This window comes from Leptopilina heterotoma, unplaced genomic scaffold, assembly GCF_015476425.1.
Source record: "Leptopilina heterotoma isolate Lh14 unplaced genomic scaffold, ASM1547642v1 Lhet_268, whole genome shotgun sequence".
Taxonomy (NCBI): Eukaryota; Metazoa; Arthropoda; class Insecta; order Hymenoptera; family Figitidae; genus Leptopilina; species Leptopilina heterotoma.
The window spans coordinates 674957-696564 of record NW_025110977.1 but is presented as its reverse complement, the minus strand read 5'-3'; the positions used below and the strand labels follow the sequence as shown (position 1 = coordinate 696564).

General features: G+C 25.6%; 1 protein-coding gene across 7 annotated transcripts in view; it reads right to left on the bottom strand.

Annotated features, from left to right (window-relative positions):
* LOC122503691 (homeotic protein antennapedia-like) overlaps positions 1 to 21608 on the bottom strand; it is a 306715-nt gene that overhangs the window by 195677 nt on the left and 89430 nt on the right. For 5 of the 7 annotated variants that reach the window (XM_043614326.1, XM_043614329.1, XM_043614331.1 and 2 more), the window contains one exon: positions 5835 to 5901. The exons of the other annotated variants lie outside the window; for them this stretch is intronic. The gene's annotated coding sequence lies outside the window, so the exon portion shown is untranslated. The remainder of the gene's footprint in view (positions 1 to 5834; positions 5902 to 21608) is intronic. 7 annotated transcript variants of the gene reach the window in all.

Here is a 21608-nt window from a genome sequence, read left to right as displayed (position 1 = left end):
TGTTAATGAAATACAATCGTTGTAATTGACTCTAAAAACTATTTCCAATGACTCTTTTTCTTTCCATTCTGATTGACATTGCGAAATTAATTATCCGATTGAAATAACTTTCTCCAAGAGTTTATAATAAATTTAATTAATTCCTTTTCATGACAGGGCTGATGTTAAGTTGTCTATTTCTCGATTTATTGAAGTCTTGAAAATTCTAATTCATGTGTCTTTATTTATATATTTGAATATAAAGATTTCATTTATATTAAACAAAGATTTTATTTCTGTCTATTTCTTTTTTTTATTATTTTATTTCTATTTTTAATTTTATTTCTATATCTTCTCTATTTTTATTTGTTTCTATTTCTTTTTTTCAGGTTTGCCACACGCAGGTCAGGGTTCAACAAACCTTTGGAAATATTTAAAAAGATTTCAATCTTCTTGAACTTTTTTTTTTAATTGCCTTTTCAACTTTTATATTATCACGAATTTTTAATTAAAAGACTATACATTACAATTTTTTTTTATAAATAATTGAATTTCAAAGGGTTTGAAACTAAATTTTTTTAATAATTTTAATTGAAAATTCTGCAGAAGTTAGATTTTTTAAAAAAAATTTAATTTCTAAAAAAAGAAATAAAACTGAATAAAAGGTAATAATTAAAAAAAATTGTAATTTAATGCAATCGCAGTGAATAAATAAAACGTTGAATTTGCCGTTTAATAAGAAAACTTGTACATTCAGTAAAGGATCACTCGGAGAAATGTCTCTCTTTGATGTATGAAATTGCTTGAATTCCAATGGAGTGACGGTTTTTGAGATTGATCCTTTCGCACACAATGTGTAATGCCAAATTTAGAAGCGGCGCTTGTATATAGAGTCTCGCGCGCAGTGCACAAGAAATTTGGAAGTTGAATTTCACGAATGGTCCATTGGTCATTTTATATAGTGAAATACCACAACGAGTTGTGAATATACATGCGCCGGCCAATACGTGTTTGTATTTATTTTTAAAGGACCGCAAGAAAGCAAGAAGGCAAGTAGCAACATGAATCCCAAGAGCCATCAATCAATGTTGCCCGTCGGGTCGGTAAAACAATACCATGTTGCCTCCATAATTGACGGGAATCCATCATCCGTTGTTTCGCGACCTTATAGCGAGAAAGAGCGCTATATCTATGCGCCCCCCTCCTTCTCTCTCTCACTCTCTCTCCTCTCTAAGAGTTAGTTTCTGATTCAAAAGGCGCGCCGTTTGTGTTGCGAAAAGACAATCACCTCATTCCAATCATTGACGACCATTTACCTTATTTATACCATCACTCTTGACCAATAGATTAACTTTTATCTAACCGCCTCTGAGAGAAAAAAGAAATATCTTCATGTCTCGGATTTTTCTCTCTTTTGGAATTATAGTGATTAGCGGTAATTTCTGTAGAATTCGGTTTTGACTATGGTGGTAAAAACTCGATACTTTGACTTCGGTGGTAAGCGCCTGCGCGTGTGGAATAACCTATACTGTACTACCACCACTTCGCATTTTTTATTCTTTATTGTAACTAATTTCTAATTATTTATTCACTTTTAATTGTAGATTAAGAAAGAGAAAACTTGAATTTTATATTTTGGGTGTTTCGATTTTTTCATGAATAGAACACATAATTATAAATAATGAGTATCACTTTAACTCCATTTCTAAATGCTAAAATGAAGAGTAACAAAAATGATAATAATGGAAAATTTTCATTTCAGACCACATTTCCTGTTATTTTACAGCTTTTGAAGCGGTAACTTGACTTCAGATAATAAATTAAAAAAAGTTACCACAAAACTTTGATTTTGTTTTTCCCTGACTTTTCCCTGATTTCCAGAAAAAATGTTAACTTTTTCTCTGACCTTACAGAATATTCTAATTCAATCTAAAAATGATTAGATACTTTAAAAAAATGCTATATTACATTTATTTACGAATTTCTTTAATTGTAAATTTATTCAAAAACATCAATAACTTCTTTTTTAAATAAATATTTAACCCCTTGACTGTGGATGACGTGTATACACGTCATGAAAAAAACTGGCCCAAACAGTGGATGACGTGTATACACGTCATGGCCCGAACAAGAAAACATCTTAACGTATATTCGCAAAAATTTTTACTCGGGGGTTTTTGGGGTCGCTGATCACGATTCTGAAGTCAGATTTTCAAAATAAATCATTTTTCATCCAAAATGGCCGCCAAAAATTTTGAAAAATTTCAAAAGTGGATAAATTGTTTTAGAAATTCTTACTCGGGGGTTTTTGGGGTCGCTGATCACGATTCTGAAGTCAGATTTTCAAAATAAATCATTTTTCATCCAAAATGGCCGCCAAAAATTTTGAAAAATTTCAAAAGTGGATAAATTCTTTTAAAAATTTTTACTCGGGGGTTTTTGGGGTCGCTGATCACGAATCTGAAGTAAGATTTTAAAAACAAATAATTTTTCATCCAAAATGGTCGCCAAAAATTTTGAAAAATTTTAAAAGTGGATAAATTCTTTTAATAATTCTTACCATTTAAACTTTGAAAAGCTAATAACAGATTCGTAATCAGCGACCCCGAAAACCCCCGAATAACGAATTTTAAGCAAATCCAATGAATTTTTCAAAATCGTGTCCGCCATTTTGGATCCGCCATTTTGAATTTTTGAAAACTAACACCGGAATCGTAATCAGCGACCCCAAAAACCCCTTAGTACCTATTGTCATGAAAATTTATTTACAAGAAGGTCTTACACATTTTGGGACCATTTTGTTATATTTTAGCTACACACTGAAGGGGTTAAGGACATTTGAAACATGATGACATCACATAGTTTACAAAGCATGTATTCTACACCTGTGACGTCATAATGGCTCAAATGCCCTTAATCATTATTATTTTTCCATATAGACATTAAGATTTTCAAAAACTTTAAACTCAAACTTCTTTAAAATTCAAAAACTTATGTGAATAATATTATAAAATATGAAGAAATCGATCACTCCGAGTAGTCTTCAACTCTGAATGGTTGATTTTTTCATATTTTATAATAATTGAAGATTCCCGAGTGATAAAATCATTATTTTATATGTATAATAAGAAAATTGTTACTATGTAACTTCTTTCAAATTATTTTCATCGTTTCTATTAAGTTATTATTTTCTAGAATTTTTCACTAAAATTCTTCTTATCAATTATTTTTTATTATTTTTAATAATTTGTTTAAAAAAATTCTTTGAGAATTTTCAAATCTATGTGATTAAAATTCAATTTTACGAAATTTTCATTATTTAGAAATTATAATTATTTGTAAATAATTGAATTCCTGTGCAATTTTTATTATTTACAAAATTAATTAAATGTCTGCGTAGAATTTTATTAATTTTTTTTTAAATAATTGAATTTTTTTTGGAAAATTTGATTAAAAGAGTATAGGTATAGATAATGAAAATCATTGAATTTAAGAAAATTATTTGAAAATAATTGAAAGTTTGACAAGAAATTATTCAAATTTTTGAAAATAATTGAATTTTGGATAAAAATTTAATTATTAATAAAGATAATTGAAATTTTTACTGGAATTTTTAAAAGTTTTTAAACATAATTGAATTTTTGCGAAGAATTTTATTACTTTTGAAAATAATTGAATTTTTACAATTATTTGTAACTTCTCCAAAATTCCATTTTTTAAGTTTTTTTTTAACTAAAATTCTTCTATAAATTCAATATTTTTTATAATTCATTAAGTTCTTTAAAATTTCTAATAAAATTCATTCAAAATTGTAATTTTCAAATTTAAAGTTGAAACCTTTTGAAGTTTATCTTTTTATGAAGATTGAAAATGCAACTGTTTTGTTTTTCTCTGACTTTATAATGATTTTCAAACAAAATTTTAACTTTTTATATATAGAAAAACAATAAAAATTAAATTGAAAAATGAAATTGAATTAAAATTAAAATTGAAAGGATAAATTGAAATTCTGCGATGAGTTTTATTATTTATGAAAATAATTAAATTATTTCGAAGAAATTTTTAAAAAAATGTGTAAATAATTGATTTCCTGTGAAATTTTTATTATTCTTGAAAATAATTAAATCTTAAAGCAGAATTTAATTAATATTTTTTTTAAATAATTGAATTCTTTTGGAAAATTTTATTAAAATAGTAATAACTGAAAATCATTGAATTGGAGAAATTTTTTGAAAATAATTGGAATTTTAACAAGAATTTTATTCAAATTTTTAAAAATAATTGAATTTTGGAGAAGTATTTTATTGTTTGTAAAGATACTTGAAAATTTGACAAAAATTTTATAAAAATTTTTGAAAATAATTGAATTTCTGCAATTATTTGATACTTCTCAAAAATTTAATTTTTAAGTGTTTTTAACCAAAATTCTTCTATAAATCTATTATTTTTAATAATTAATTAAATTTAAATTAAAAAATTTAACTAGAAAAATTTTATAGAATTTCACTAGAATCATTCTATAGAATCATTCTATAGAAATTCTAGTAAAATTCTATAGAATTTAACTAGCACGATTCTATACAATTTCTACGTGAATTCTACTAAATTTTAATGATTTTTAATTAGAAAGAAAAGAATATAGTAAAATAATTTTTTCATCTTAAGTTATTGTAAAATTAAATTTTATATTTTATTTCAATGACAATAAGTTTTAGGCAAAAATTGTTTAAATCATTTAAATTTATATAATTCTATATTCTTTCTAATTAAAAATCAATAAAATTTAGTAAAATTGAAATTTTGTATTAGAATTCGTAGTGATGTTTGGGAGAATTTTTAAACTTTGACAGACTTTTTCCACGGATCGGAAAATCTGTAAAATTTGATAAAAAAGTATAAAGTTTATCAACAATTGATTCTAGCCTTTGCCCACACTTTGTCAGACTCTTTTCATAGTTCGTAAAATGTATAAAATATGATAAAAAGTAAAAAATTTCGCAAAAATAGATTATGGTCGCTATCGATACTTTGACAGACTCTTCCCATAATAATTAATTATTTATCTGAACTGAAGTTATTAGGTGTACACTTCCGGTTGTTTATTCTTCGTTCATTTATTTCGAGGCGTTAAAATAAGAATCAACAAAAGTAACTCCCTAGTTTTTTCTGTGAAGAAAGAAAGAAGAATAGAAATAAAAAAAACTTGTGAAGAAAGAACAGAGTTTTCGTGATGGGTCGCTTTAGAGGTGAAAGGATGGAAGGGATCATGTGATAACGCAGTTGTGTCGTAGGTGGCGAAGCAAATGGAGGAACAAGAAGACCGAGGGGCGGAAGATATAGGCAAACCCCAAATCCTTCAGCTTAACTAATACCTCTATGAAATATGACTATGGCTCACTAATTCCACATAAATATTCCGAATACAGATTATGTTAATCTTCCACCGATGCTAATTGGACAGAGTTGCGAATAAATTTCCAATTTTTCCAAAAATAACATTTTTTTCATCAAAGAAAATATTTTTAACGAGAAATCTACTGTCACAAAATCAGTCTTCTCTCAAAAAAAAAGTCTCTCCTAATAATTAAGTCTAAGTCTCAATTCAAAATTAAGCTTGTTAAAATTTTTTCCAAACGTTGCTTGATTGGCAAAAGGCGATGACTATTAGTAACCTTCTAATTTATGTATCTTTACCCCTGTCAAACTACTTTTCCACTAAATTGACACATATAAATACTCGCAAGAGAACGTGATGCAACAATTTGTTTTCAGAATATTAATCATTATAGCCTTCTCGGCAAAATAATTTCCTCCTCTTTACAGGCAAAAGTTAAATAGAAATTACAAATATTTACCTTTCGGTCCATCCGGATACAATACAGAAACGATGATGTGTTTTGAAATGAAACAGCAAGAACATACCTAAAACAGAAAAGAAGAAGTTCGTTACATTTCTATTTGGAAAATAAAAATTATTTTGTCGTTTTTATTACAGAATAATGATAATTGGTAATGGGTGGCGGGGTGAAACAAATATATAGAGTTTAAAGGAAGACCAAAATCCATGCTCGAGTAAAACAAGAAGACATGGTGAATTATAGTCTCTGAGACTCCCGACACGAACCGGAGGATCTAAGTGGCAAGGAGTATAAGTAACTTGGAAGTTTAGAGAGAGCTCTGACTTTGCCTCTGTACAGAGCTATACTGACACAAACACGCTAACTACAACTTTCCCCTGAGGGTCAAAAACCAAATTTATTTTTTCGAAAAAAAGGAACACTGTATTCCAAATTTTTACTGATTCGGGGCAACAAAAACGATATATATATAATTGAATTCTATCTAAAAATTTCATTTAAATTATTTGAAAATAATTCAATTACTGCGAAGAATTTTATTATGTGTATGAAAATAATTGAATTCTTGCAAATATTTTTCAAAGAATTTAATTAAAATTTTATTGAAAATAATTGGTTTCTTGCAAATTTTTTTTTCAACGAATTTAAGTAAAATTGTATTGAAAATTAACTATTAACTATAATAATTTGAATGTTCTTTCATTCATTCATTCACTTTTTCTGTCCCTCACACTCTGAAGTTGTCTTTTGTTTATACTTTTGTTTTTTATTAACTTTAGATAGAAAATAGAAATCATCAGAATTTTTTTTACTTCTTTTTATTAAAAGACTAAAATTTTGTTAAATATTATGTTTTGTCAAATTGAAATTAAATTTTTATTCTTTACTTCCAAACAAAATTAGAAAATTGTTAATCAACTGTGATTAAGAAATAGAAAATTTATTTACTTTGCTTTATTCTTGTTTATGAATCACAATTTTTTAAGAAAATTATTATTTTGTCTTAGAAAAAGAAGAAAAATATTTGCACAATTTATATTTTAATCTTATCCTTGAAACAGGATTTTCCACAGGAATTAAGACATTCAAAAATTCAAAATTCAAACCTTTATTAAATTAAACAACTTATAAAAGTATTGTTTATAAAACATGAAGATATCAATTATTGCTCTGAGTCGAAGACTCGGAGTGATCGATTTCTTCATGTTTTCTAATAAATTAAAGATGACCGAGAGATAAAATCATTATTTTACATTATAAGAATATTGTTACTGTAACTTCATCAAAATTATTTTTATCATTTTAATTAAATTATTATTTTCTAGAATTTTAAATTATTTTTTATGAAAATAATAATTGAATTCCTTAAAAATTTTTATTATTTATGAAAATAATTGAATTCCTTGTGAAATTTTAATTATTTTATAAATATAATTAAATGTTTGCGCAGAATTTCAATAAAATTTTTTTATAATTGAATTCTTTTGAAAAATTTTAGTAGATATTATAAAAATCATTGAATTGAGGAAATTTTTTGAAAATAATTGAAATTTTTGCCGAGAATTTTTTCAAAATTTTTTTAAACAATTGAATTGATTCGAAGAATTTTATCAAACTTTTTAAAAATAATTGAATTTTTGCAACGAATTTTATTAAAATTTTCAAAAATAATTGAATTCTTATGAAGAACTTTTATTAATTTTTTTGTTAAATAATTGAATTATTGCAAAGAATTTTATCAAAAAATTTGATACTATAATTGAATTTCTTCGAAGAATTTTATTGTTTATGAAAATAATTGAATTTAGGAAGAATTTTATTAAAATTTTACATAATCTTAATTAAATTCGTTTGAAGAACTTCTTTGAGTTTCTTTAAAATAATGGACTTTTTTGAAAAATTTCTTTAATTTATTGAATACAATCGAATTTTTTAATAATTGTATTAAAAATAATTGAATACCTGAGAAAAATTTTATTATTTATGAAAAATACTTTAATTCTTGCGATGAATTTTAATAATATATTTCTTTTTAAATAATTGAATTCTTTGGTGAATGTTTATTGAAATAGTAGATATTAAAAATAATTGAATTTTGATATTATTGAAATTAATTTAATTCTACGAAGAATTTAATTCAAATTATTTTGAAAAAAAATCGAATTCTAAAAATGATTTCATTAAAATTTTTGAAAATAAATTTTAATAATAATTTTAAAACGTAGAGTGTTTTCAGGACCTTAATTTTTGTCAAATAAAATTGTTTATATTGTGGCCTTGGGTCCAAAAGATTTGAGAAAGTTGTTAAAAATCAGCAATTATTACTTTATTTCATCGAATGCATTTTCACTGTGAACACAGCTCATCAGGACTACAGAAAAAATATAAAAAAGTTGTGTAAATAGAAAATATGAAATCAATAGCAACATTGTGTGTGGAATAGACCTACCACATTGTTCAATGATACAAATTTATAAAACTTTTAAAAATTTAAATTCGAAAAGTTTTAAGAATAGTTGCATTTTTCGAGAAATTCCATTAACATTGTACTAAAAATAATTAAAATTCTACGATGAACTTTATTATTATTTATGAAAATAATTGAAAACTTACACATAAAATTTTATTATTTATGAAAATAATTGAATTCCTGGTAAAAGTAAATGTTATTCTTCATGAAAATAATTGAATTATTGCGAAGAAATTTATAAAAAAATTCTAAATAATAGAATTCCTGTGAAAGTTTTATTATTTAATTAATTCAATTCAAAAATTATTATTTTCTAAAATTTCCAATTAAAATTTTTTTGGTATTGAATTCGTTTTAGGAAATTTTATATGAAAATCGTTGATATTGAAAATCAAATTAGGAAATTTTCTGAAAATTGAACTTTGGAGAAGAATTTTGTTATTTATAAAGATAATTGGGATTTTTACGAGAATTTTTTTTCAAATTTTGAATATAGTTGAATTTAATAAGAATTTTTTTTTTTAATAATTTATTTTTTGCAATTATTTGTAAATTCTCCAAAACTGAATTTTTTTAGTATTTTCAACAAAAATTTAAATTAGAAAATTTTTAAATTCTATTTTTAATATTGCTAATTTTATTTTAAAAAGGTAGTAAAAAGTTAGCCGCTCGCTTTAGCGCGCGAATTATTGCTAGTAATAATTGAATCTCGAGCAAAGAATTTTATTAAATTTTTTTGGAAAATAATAGAATTCTTTTTAAAGAATTTTACTAAAGTTGATATTTTTTATGATTTTTTATCATCTGAAATTATTACAAAATTGAAAATGATTTTGATGCAGAACTCAAAATGATAAGCAGCAAAAATGAGTTCTGGGTTGTTTCTGTACTGTAAAATAAAAATCAGTTTTTATTAATTATTTTATAGATATTTGAAGACTCATATCAGTAGCTACTATATCTAAGTTTGAGTGCGTCATAATTATAAGAAAAAAAATGTATTCCTACACTCTAAATCTGATTCCAAATTCGGAAAATCCGATTTATAAAGTATTACTCTTAAAAAGATGAAGCACCATTTTGCTAGCAGTTGAAAAAAGTAAAAACGCGCGGTAAATTTGAATTACATATTTATATATTTTATACATACACACACAAGCCTAGAATGTGTCATATTCATATCAATTTTCGTTGAACGCTGTTAAAACTTTATACATAGATGCTCCGGGTTTATTGTTCTGAAAGGATATCAGTACAAGGAGGGCGATTTATGGCGTAAAGGTAGAAAAATATGCTTTGGAACAGGTCATATTTTGCATTTTTACATTAATCTTTCTCACATCGTTGAGTTTCGTTTATAGCTCTTCTCTCCTATATGGACCTATATTTTCTTTTCGGGGGGTTTTCCTCTCTCTCTTACTCTCTCTTTTTTTTTTTTTTTAAAAAAGAACATTTACTTAGAAAATAATGCCTATCCATACTCCCAATCTGTCAAGGGCCTCCCACTGGCCATGTAAGTCAGGCGTTGTTATGTAAATATGGAAAAGGTTGTTGATTCATGCATGAGGACGGCATGAATTCTCGTTGTCTTGTCCGCCGAGCCGTGAAACTGATGCATTTCGTATATATCGTTGACAATCCCCCCAGGAGTGGCGATCTCGCGTTTATGCACGTAGGTACTTACAGTCGTGCACTTACTTTATCTTATGCTGATGTACCAATTTTTTTTTTCTTTCCTTTTGGGTATTTTTTTACACACATTCACACATTGGAAATTATCAGCGAACTTGTATTTTTGAATTATATTTTACTTTAAATAGGGAAATGTTTTATTTTATAATTGTGTAAAGTACAAGTGGACTTTTTATTACTTCCGGTTATGGTTAATTTGGATTTTATTGTATTAACAACATGTGATTGTTAGGTTCTCAGTGAATTGAAAACTTAAAAAATAATCTTTAAGAGTTTTTTATTATGACTGGGAAAAACAATTCATGAATTTTTTTTAGGAAAAAAGCTGTCACTCTAATGTTTCAGCAAAAGGAAGCGTTCTGTATGGAAAAATTGAATAGAAGCAAAGGAGGTTATGACACCAAAAGTTTCCATAGCGTCCCTACAGATGGCGCCCCAATGGCGCTAAATTTGAATTTACACATGAAAAATCAAAACTCCTTTTTGCTGCCTATCATTTTGAGTTTTATATCTACATAAACTTTTAATTAAAAATAAGCTTATGAAGATTTGCTTCTTAGGTAGTATATTTCATTTTTAGTCATATAACTTTCAAGAAGTGTTAAATTTTGAAAAATTTAGCAGAAACAACACATCTTTGGTAAGATTCGATCATTATGTAACATATCGAATGTTATATGTAAATTGGTATTTTTTAGGAAATTTCTGTACAAGAAGTCGTTTATGTATCTACAAGAAAACGTTGTGCGTGGGAAAAAAAAATTAGCATGTTTCATTTATATACTTTCTCGTAGTTCGCATCACGATGAGGGACCGCATTGCGTCTGTAGGTTGTATTAGGTATATATAACAATATGAAGTAAAATAAGGGACGCAGTACCTCATGCAATGCTAAAACATCGGACAGGCGTGGTCATGAGTTACGTCTTCATACGAACATTTGAGAATGTACGCCTTTGCGAGCATTTATCGTTTATTTTCTTTCTGTTCCTCTCTCTCACTCACTCTTTCTCTCTCAATTTTCTCATTCTACTTGACACGCACTTTATCGAACGACCCATAGATTTACTCTTGAGAAACGATCCCGTAAATTAACGCGGCTTTGCGACGGACCACTTGCGACCGAAAGATGTCAGGCGTTAAGATTCCTCTCGTTTGACATCAACGAGCAAGTGTGAACGACTCTCACGCAAAGAGCCAAATTTCTCCGACGGTAAATACTGGCAAAATGATTAAATAATATAATATATTGAATTTATTTTTTTTATTTTAATATTTATTTATTTTTCGAATTTATTTATATAATAAAAAATGTATGTAATGCCTTCCAGTAAAAGAGATCTTTAGAAAAGTTCCCATGGCGTCCCTACAGATGGCGCCAAACCGGCGCTAAATTTGAATATACACAGAAAAAATCAAAACTAATTTATGCTGATTATCATTTTCAGTTCTATATCTATAATTCTATAAACTTTTAATTAAAAATTACTTTTATGTTGTCTAATGAAATATGTAAAATGGTTGAGATGTAGGGTTGATGCAATTTTATTTAAAAAAAATATTAATTAATTTGAATTCTTTGAAATAAGTGTTATTATTATTTTAAATAAAATTTTGTTAAATTATAGACTTCGCACTCGATAATTAATTTTGGAAAAGTAGCAAGAAGTAGGTTTCAAATTAAAAAAAAGTATTAAATCAGTAGCTATCGAAAAATTAAACTTAACGACCAAAAAAACTAGTTTTAGACACTTCACAAAAACTGACAAAAATTCCATTCTATATCTTATTATCCTGACTTTTTCCCAATTTTCATCACAAAAATATTTACTTCTTTCTTATCCTGCTAATAGATTGAATTCCTGCAACGAATTTTATTATGCATGAAAGAAATTAAATATTTATAAAAATAATTTAATTCTTGGGAAGAATTTTAGAAAAAATTTTAAATAATTGATTTCTTTCGTCTAATTTTATACAAATTATAATTTAAATAACTAAATTCCTGAGAAATTTTCATTATTTATGAAAATAACTGAATTCTTAACAAGATTTAAAAAAAATTTTTTTTTTAATAATTGAATTCTGTTTGGAAATTATATGAAAATAGTACAGATATTAAAAATCATTGAATTGCGAAAAGTTTTTAAAAATAATTAAATTTTACAAAGAATTATATTAAAATTTTTGACAATAATTGAATGTCTGTATGGTAAACTTTATTAAATTTTTCTTGAAAATAATTGAATTCCTAAAAAGCTTTTGATAACTTATGAAAATAATTGAATTCTTTTGAACAATTTTATTAGAATTTTTTTAAATAATTGAATTTCCAAGGAGAAATTTATTATTTTTAAAAATAATTAAATTCTTGTGATGAATATATTGTTATTTATGAAAATAATTGAATTTTGCAAAGAATTTTATTAAAATGCCTCAAAATAATTGAATTCTCACGAATAATTTTATTATTAAACGACATAATTGAATTCTTGAAAAGAATTTTATTAAAATCTAAAAGAATAATTGAATTTTTGCAAATAATTTAATTCTTCGAAAAAATTTTATTAATTATGGAAATAATTGAATAGTTGTTAAGAATTTCATTAAAATTTTCATAAGAATTAATTTCTGAGAAGAATTTTGTTATTTATGAAAATAATTGAATTATTGCGAAAAATGTTATTAAAATGTTTAAAAAGAATCGAATTTCTGTGAAAAATTTTGTTATTTTTTAAAAATAATTGAATTCTTTATAAGAATTTTATAAACATGGTTTTGAGTAATTAATTTGTTCGAAATATAATAAATTTTATGAAAATTTTATTTTAAATAATTTAATTCTTGTAGAAAATTTTATATTTGAAAATAATTGAATTTTTCGATTATTCAATTTAAAATAGTATTAAAAATAATTGAAATAATTAAATTTTGCAAAGAATTTTACTGAAATGCCTCAAAATAATTGAATTTTCTGGAATAATTTTGGTTATGAATACACATAATTGTATATTCTTTCCAAGAATTATTTATGTAAAAAATTGAATTTTTGGGAAGAATTTTATTAAAATATTTGAAAATAATTGATTTCCTGTGAAAAATTCTAATATTTTTGTAAATAATTAAATTCTTCCAAAGAATTTGAAAAAAACATTTTTTTTAAATAATTAAATTTTCGAGGAATTGAAATTAAATTTTTAAGAATAATTACATTTTTCGAACAATCCCTGTGCAATTGTATTAAAAATAATTGAAATACTGCGATGAACTTTATTATTTATGAAAATAATTGAATAGTTGCTAAGAATTTTATTATATTTTATTATATTAGTGCGAAAAATTGTATTAAAATGTTTAAAAAGAATTGAATTCCTGTGAAAAATTTGGTTATTTTTGAAAAATAATTCAATTCTTCATAAGAATTATATAAACATTGTTCTAAATAATTTATTTGTTGGAAATATAATAAATTTCATGAAAATTTTATTTTAAATAATTGAATTTTTGTAGAAAATTTTATTTTTGAAAATAATTGAATCTTTCAATTAATCAATTTAAAATACTATTAAAAATAATTAAAATTCTTCGATGAGTTTTATTTATGAAAATAATTGAATTCTTGCTTAGAATTTTATGAAAATTTTTTTTAAATAATTGAATTTCCAAGAAAGATGTTAATTATTAATGAAAGTAATTGAATTATTGAGAAGATTTGTATAAAAATTTTGTTAAATAATTGAGTTTTTCGACATTTTTTTTTGAAAATGCTATTCTAAATTAATTGAATTTCTGCGGAAATTTTATTATTTATGGAAATAATTGAATTTTGGATGAATTTTATTTCAAATAATTGAATTCTTTTGCTTAATCTTATGAAAATACGAGATATTTAAAATAATTGAATTTCGAATATTTTTTGAAAATAATTAAATTTTGAATATGTTTTGAAAATAATTGAATCGTTTTAAAGAATTTGATTATAATTTTTAAGAATAGTTTCTTGCTTTCTAGTATTTTCAAATTTAAAGTTGTGGAAATTCTAAAAAATAAAAAAAACAGAAATAGTAGCTTTTAGTGACTGAAATCTAAAAAATACTCAAATAGTAGCATAACGTAAAAAAGCAGTAAATAGTAGGTTTTAGTAAATGAGTGCGAAGCCTGAATAGTGGAAAAAAGTAAACACTAAACATAACCTAGAATATTTTTCCGCGTAAATTTTTTTCCACTGGAAAGCGTCACTTATTATCATTTTTTCCATTATACTTACAATTTTGTCTGACTATAACCATTTTTTACTACTGACATTAATATTTCAAGTGGTATTTAAACAATGTTGTATAACTTTCCTATTTTATTATAAAAAAAACTTTCTAAGCTTGTTATTATTTTTTTCACTACATTTACATTTTAGTCTGACTATAACCGCCTTTTACTACTAAAATTAATGTTTTAAGTGGTTTTTAAACAATTATGTATAATATTTCAATTTTCATTTAGAAAAAAAAATTTCTAAGCTTATTAATAATTTTTTCATTATATTTACAATTTAGTCTGACTATGACCGTCTTTTACTACTAATATTAATGTTTTAAGTAGTTTTTAATCAATTTTGTCTAATCTCCCTATTTTGTTTCCAAAAATATTATTTTTTCTGACTATATTTACAATATTCAATATTCAATTAAATTGGCTTTAGGATCCATGAAAAAAGAAGATTGTCTGACTAAAATCTATCATAAGTATATCATTCTATACTTATGAATGTCAAAGAATGTCATCACATGGTTTCGGGAAAAGATATCATAAAGTATACATATCGCTATAATGATATGCATCATTAATGACGATAATTATAAAAACGAGATAAAAAAATTCTGATTAACAAAGAAGCATTTCTCTTGGATGAGAGAGCTCTTTGTATATAGGAGGTTGCACTATCGACGACGCACGTGCCCCACATTGAATCTGTTCTTCTTCTAATATGGTCCTTGCTCCGATTAAGAGAGCTGAATAGCGTCAAGTCAAGTGGATTGCCAATAAACGTCAAGTTAAAAATTCTTCCATCAAAAACACTTTTTTCAAAATTATTTTTACATCGAAGAAGAATTTTTCCGTTTTTCTTTTAGAGGAAAAATTATATTTTTTTTCGGACATAAAACATTAGAGGCAAAAAAGCAATAAGTTTTCCTTTGAGCGTCTTTCTCTCTTCAATGTATAGGCAAAGGAAGGGCAAAGGCGTGACAAGACTGCAAAGTAAAAGGAACCAGTATATATAGAGTCACCCGCGCAAAGAGGGTGACATGCTGCCAAGCCGGTTACAGGAGAGCTCGAACTCGACCGAACGACCGACCGCCGAGGCAGGTGAATATAACCTAACTTCGCCGCGCTCCGTTCCGCATCGTGGTCGCACGTCCTATCCTCGCCGTAACCGAGGACATTCGACAACTGAGAAAGATAGAGCGAGACAGATAGAGAGGCAATTCTAAAGAAGAAAAGAAAAATCGAAGACGCGAACTTTGTTGAGAAAAAAAAGAAAGAAAAAGAGAGAGAGAGAGAGAGATCATTGCACAAGGAAAAGGAATCAGTGAAGAAAGAGAGATCACTGAAGAAAGAGAAATCACTTGAAGAGAATAAAAACAAGACCATAAGGAAAAGGGACAGGCAAAGAAGAAAAAAAGGAAAATGAATTCGAACTACAAAACAGTGCAATTGCAATGGAAATTTCCCTATACTATTGTAGACTGATAGATGCGCGGTTAATGGAATTATGGGAAGAGTCTGGCAAAGTATGGGCAAAAACTATAACAATTTTACAAAAATTAAAATAATTCGATACAAAAACTAAAAAAAATTTTTTAAGAAATGATAATTACCATTGCCCATTGTTTGCCAGTCTCTTATCATGTATTCACAAAACAATGTGTACAAATTATCTCAGACACATTTTAATGGATTTGGCTTGAAATTTTTTTAGGTTCATTACAGTCATTAACGTAGTGTAATTGCTCTTAATCTTTTCGATTATGGGAAGATTTAATAGAAATTAATAAAAATTAATTAATAGAAAGTAAAATAGATTACACTTAATATCTTACGAAAAGCCTAACGATATCATGGATTTCTTTTTTGATAATATCTTTGAGCTATTCAATTTAAAGCTTAAGGATAAAGCTTTGGGTTTAGCTTTAAATTTAAAGTTTAAAGCTTAAAGATAAAGTTTTAGGTTATAATCTTTAAACTTTTTAAGTTTAAAGCATAAAGATATCTAGGAAGAAATCCGTGAGATCCTTTTGATGATTTTTGTCAAAAGCGCAAGATCCGTAGAGCCAATGAGAGCGAGAAGGAAAAACGGACATTTCTCTCTCACTCCGATCGCTGAGACGCATGCGTTTCCCTTCCACTTTGGTATTAAGAATTAAAAAGAAAGAAGAAAAGTAGAACCTAATTTTTCTACTGTTCATTCTAAGGATGTACAACTTTAACTCCCAACCCACTTGGTCTATTTATAGTTTCTTAATAAGGTTGAGACTCCACAAATTTACATCCTTTATCCTTACATACCATGTATATTGAGCAAGCACGTTCGAACGTTTGAGAAAATACTCGTGTATGCGAACTTAGCTCTGGCACGCGTCACGCACTTTTAATCGGTACTCCCTCTACGTGACTGCGCAATAATTCCGCTTCGTTGGAACATCGTTTTCTAAATTTCTTTTTTTTTTTTTTAATAGTTAAATTACGGATACTTTTTACCGTACATTGATTTTTCAGAAACAAATAAAATTCGCGACTAAGGAAAAAACGAGGTTTATCATCAGGGTTGCTACAAAAATTTAACTTTGTTTTTTCCTAATTTCCAGACAGAATTTTGTCTTTTTCCCTGACTCTAAAGAATATTCTGATTAAGATTATTATTATCATTTTGATTAATTAAGAGGTTCAAAAATTTCAAAATTTCTAAATTAATTTAATTTCTAAATGAATTATGGATTAATTATTTTTAATAATTTTTAAAAAAATTATTTGATAATTTTCAAATCCATTTGTTTATACTATTCAATTTTACGATTATTTGCAAATTCTTCAATTAATTAAATATATATTAAAAAATAAAAACTTCAAATAATTTTGAAAAATTCAATTAAACTTTTTCAAAAAAATTAATTGTACAGAACTCTTAGTTAAAAGTACAAAAGATTTATAGATTTTCAAAGATTTTAATTTGAAACCTTTTCAAAATTCAATTATTTCTAAAAATTCATGTTATAATGTTTATAATATTCAATTATTATCTACAATTTTAACTGAAATTCATTTTTAAATCAATTTTCATTGAAACATTCCACGAGAATTTAATTATTTAAATACAAAAATAAATAATTTATTCAATCATTAAATGTTTTTTAAATTTTAGTTTTACTTAGAATTTCATTAACAACTTTTAAAAATATTTAATTTCTTTTAAGGAATTTAATTAAAATTTCACTGAAATTTATTATATTAAAGAATTTTGTAACAATTTTTGAAAATAATTGAAATCTTTTTGAAGAATTTTATTAAAACTTTTAAAAATAATTAAATTCCTGAGATAAGAATTTAAATAATAATTTATGAAAATAATTGAATTTATGAGAAGAATATTGTAAAATTTTGTTTAAATAATTGAAATTTTGACAATAATTCAATACTTGAGAAGAATTTCGCTATCTATTTATGAAGATAATTTAATTCTTGACTAGAATTTTTAAAAAAATTTTGATAATAATTTAATTTCTGCAAACTATTTTATTGTTTTTCAAAAGAATTGAATTCTTCTGATGAATTTTGATATTTATCAAAATAATTGAGTTTTTGAAAAGAATTTTATTAAAATTCCTCAAAATAATTGCGATTTTATGAGAAGAATTTTGTTATTTATCAAGATAATTGAATTCTTTTGCATAATTACATAAAAAAATTTGATTATAATTGATTTACTGCGACGAAGTAAAAATTATTTAATTCTTAAATGAAATTTTATTATTTATGAAAATAAGTGAATGTTTTAATGGAATTGCATTAACAATTTTGTTCAATAATTAAATCTTTTGTTAAATTTAATGAAAATAGTAAATATTGAAAATTATTAAATTGAGAAAAACTTTTAAAAAGATTTGAAATTTTGCAAAGAATTTTATTTAAAATTTTTAAAATAATTGAATTTTAGGCGAAAAATTTTGCTATTTTGAAAGATAATTGAAATCTTGACGAGATATTCGTTAACATTTTTAAGAATAATTGAATTTCTTCGAAGAATTTTCTTACTTATTTCTGCAAAGAATTTTATTAAAATTCCTTAAAATAATTGAATTTCTGTGAAGAATTTTGTTGTTTATCAAAATAAGATAATTGAATTCTTTTGCAGAATTCCATAAAAAATTTTTGAAAATAATTGATTTTCTGCGACGAATTAAAAGTTATTTATGAAAATATTTTAATTATTGCCATGAATTTTATTATTTTATTAAATAATTGAATGTTTCTTAAAATTGAATTCTTTCGTCAAGTTTTATTTGAAATTTTTAAGAATAATTGCATTTTTCGATTAATTTATTTAGAATAGTATTAAGAATTTTTGAAATTCTGAAATAACGCAAATAATTGAATTCCCAAATGAAATTTTAATATTTATGAAAATAATAATTGAATGTTTTAATAGAATTGTATTAAAAAATTTTACAATAATTAAATCTCTTGATAAATTTTATAAAAATAGTAAATATTCAAAATTGTTAAATTGCGAAAAACTTTTGCCAAGAATTGAAATTTTGCAAAGAATTTTATTTAAATTTTTTAAAATAATTGAACTTTAGGCGAAAATTTTTACTAAATTTAAAAAGATAATTGAATTCTTGACGAGATATTCGTTGAAATTTTTAAAAATAATTAAATTTCTCCGAAGAATTTTATTACTTTAGAAAATTATCGAATTCTTGTGATGAATATTGTTATTTATGAAAATAATTGAATTTCTTTGAAGAATTTCATTACTTTAGAAAATTATCGAAATCTTGTGATGAATATTGTTATTTATAAAAAATAATTGAATTTTGCAAAGAATTTTAGAAAAATTCCTTAAAATAATTGAATTTCTTTGAAGAATTTTGTTATATTTTTGTTAAAAGTTTTGAAATAATTAACTAATATTAAAAAATCCATTCTTGACAGAAATAGAAAAAAATTTTGTATTAAAATGTATTTTTTTTGTATTAGAATTCGTGGTAGTTTCATAGTTTATAAGGCAAATAAAAAAGACACCAAAAATTCGGAATTTTCTCATAAATTCTAAAATTTTAATTTTTTCCAGTGTTATAATAAAAATCCCTGACTTTTTCCTAATTTACCTAAATTCCCTGATTTTCCTGACCTGTGGCAACCATGTTTATCCTCAATATTTTTTCACATTGCGTATATAGGGTATAAATATCAAAAACAAAATTTTAATAGAGAGATTGTTTTGCGGTTAAAATTCAGAGTGGAAACAAAGCAACACACGCGACGATGTGGGTTAGTGTAGTGCAGGTCGAGAGAGTGCGCGCCGTATCTCAGGCTTGTCGAGCGTAAATATCATCCACATCGCGAAACACGAATCGTGTAATTGAATGAAATTGCTAATAGCCAGTTTGCAAAGTCAATTCAATGGCTCCACTCTATACGTGTGCGCTTAGACCACCTGCTCTTTGCAACGCCTCACCGCTTATAGGAATATGCATGCGTGAAACGCTCGCACTCTCCTAAGTAACGGTTATTACCTAATGCATATCGCCAATTATTTCCCTTTAATTCAAATCCCACTAAATTGACATTTATCAAAGCTGATAATTTTCCTAAACGTCTCAAGATTTATTTTTTCACTTCTATTCTCGTATAGCAGTATACTGAAAATTTATAATAGAAAATAAAACTTTCTATACTTTAAAACTCAATAGGTTATAAAATTTCTCCACTTGAGTTGTAAAGTCCCGCCACTGGAGGCGCTGATACTGTATCAGCGCCTTCAGTGGCGGAACTTTACAACTCAAGTGGAGAAATTTTATAACCTGTAAATATTAAATTTTAACGAGTGGCGGGACTTTGGAATAATAGAACTGTTAGTAAATTTTGAGTTGAAAAATTGTCAGTTACTGGGAGGGAACTCGGAGAGTCTTCTCTCAAAGAAGTTTCTTTCTTTCTTTTTTTCTTTCCTTCTTCTTTTTCTTTCATCGCCTTCTTTGACGCAACTTTTGAAATTACTAGGAAAAGTATTTTTGAATATACTTTCGCAGGATCGTTGGACTTTTGTGACTGAAAATAAAAAAAAAAAAAGGCAGCAAGCGGAAATTTGGTTTGGGGGCCGATTAGAAGGAGGGAGGAGAGAAGAGGAACGAGGTTCTCACGCGAAGCGAAGAGACACACGAAGAGGGAAGATGGCTGCCAAAGTCGCGAACCGGTTGGCCTGTCTACTCTCTAAGCTCTCGCGGCGCCCAACCCGTATTCTCTTATATTCTCTTATAGAGCCAAACAGGGCCGAATATATCCATGGCATAGGTCCGCCATGGTGTATAAACACACCAAGCATCCCGCCCGTCTCGCGGGAATTCTTAATCCCAGAAATACCACAGCAACAGTAGCACCCACTTTTCGAACAAAACATCGTGAGAGAAAAGGCAATGCTGCTCATGCTGCTGCTGCTACTGCTTAAGGTTTAACAAAAAAAAACTTAAACAAGAATTTGTACAGCATCCACTTTATCCTCGTACTTTCAAGTATTTTCTCTATACAAGAATTAAAAGATTATGAAAATAAAAGACAAAACATTACAGAGCTAAATATTTCTTTTTTTTGCTTTTCGTTTCTTTTTTTTTTGTTCTGCAAACTTTAAATCCAATTCTCTTGTAACGTAAAACAAGAATTCTGATTATACGCTTGACTTTATTTTTCTTCCTAAAATTATTAGCCACCAAATTGATCTTTTATCCTATTATTGCAAAGTTACATGAGCTTTGCAACTAAAGATTCCAAAGGTGACAGTCAAGTTAATTTCTACTTTTAGGAATCTTTCACTTGACTGCCATGCAAATTTATAACGATTTCTGCGTTAGGTTCACTCTCTATTACTTTTATACCTGGAAATAATCGATTTTGATAAAAAATATTCTTTAAATTTTGAGTAAATATTCATGCAAACAATTTTTCCCATTGTTTCTTGATTTCCAGGCAAAATTTTGACTTTTTCCCTGACCCTAAAAGAATTTAGATTCACTCTGAAAATAATTTGATACTAAAAAAAAATTCTATTACATTTATTTACGAATTTCTTCAATTAGAAAATTATGCAAAAACATCAATAACATCATTTTAAAATAAATATTTATTCATTATTATTTTTCCATATAAATAAAGATTTTTATATTCAAACTTTTGAAATTTAATAACTTATAAGAATATTGTTATAAAACATGAAAAAATCGATCACTCAGAGTCTTCGACTGATATTAATCGATTTCTTCATGTTTTATAATAAATCAAAGGTGACCAAATGATAAAATTATTAAATTATATTATTTGAAAATATTGTTACTGCAACTTAT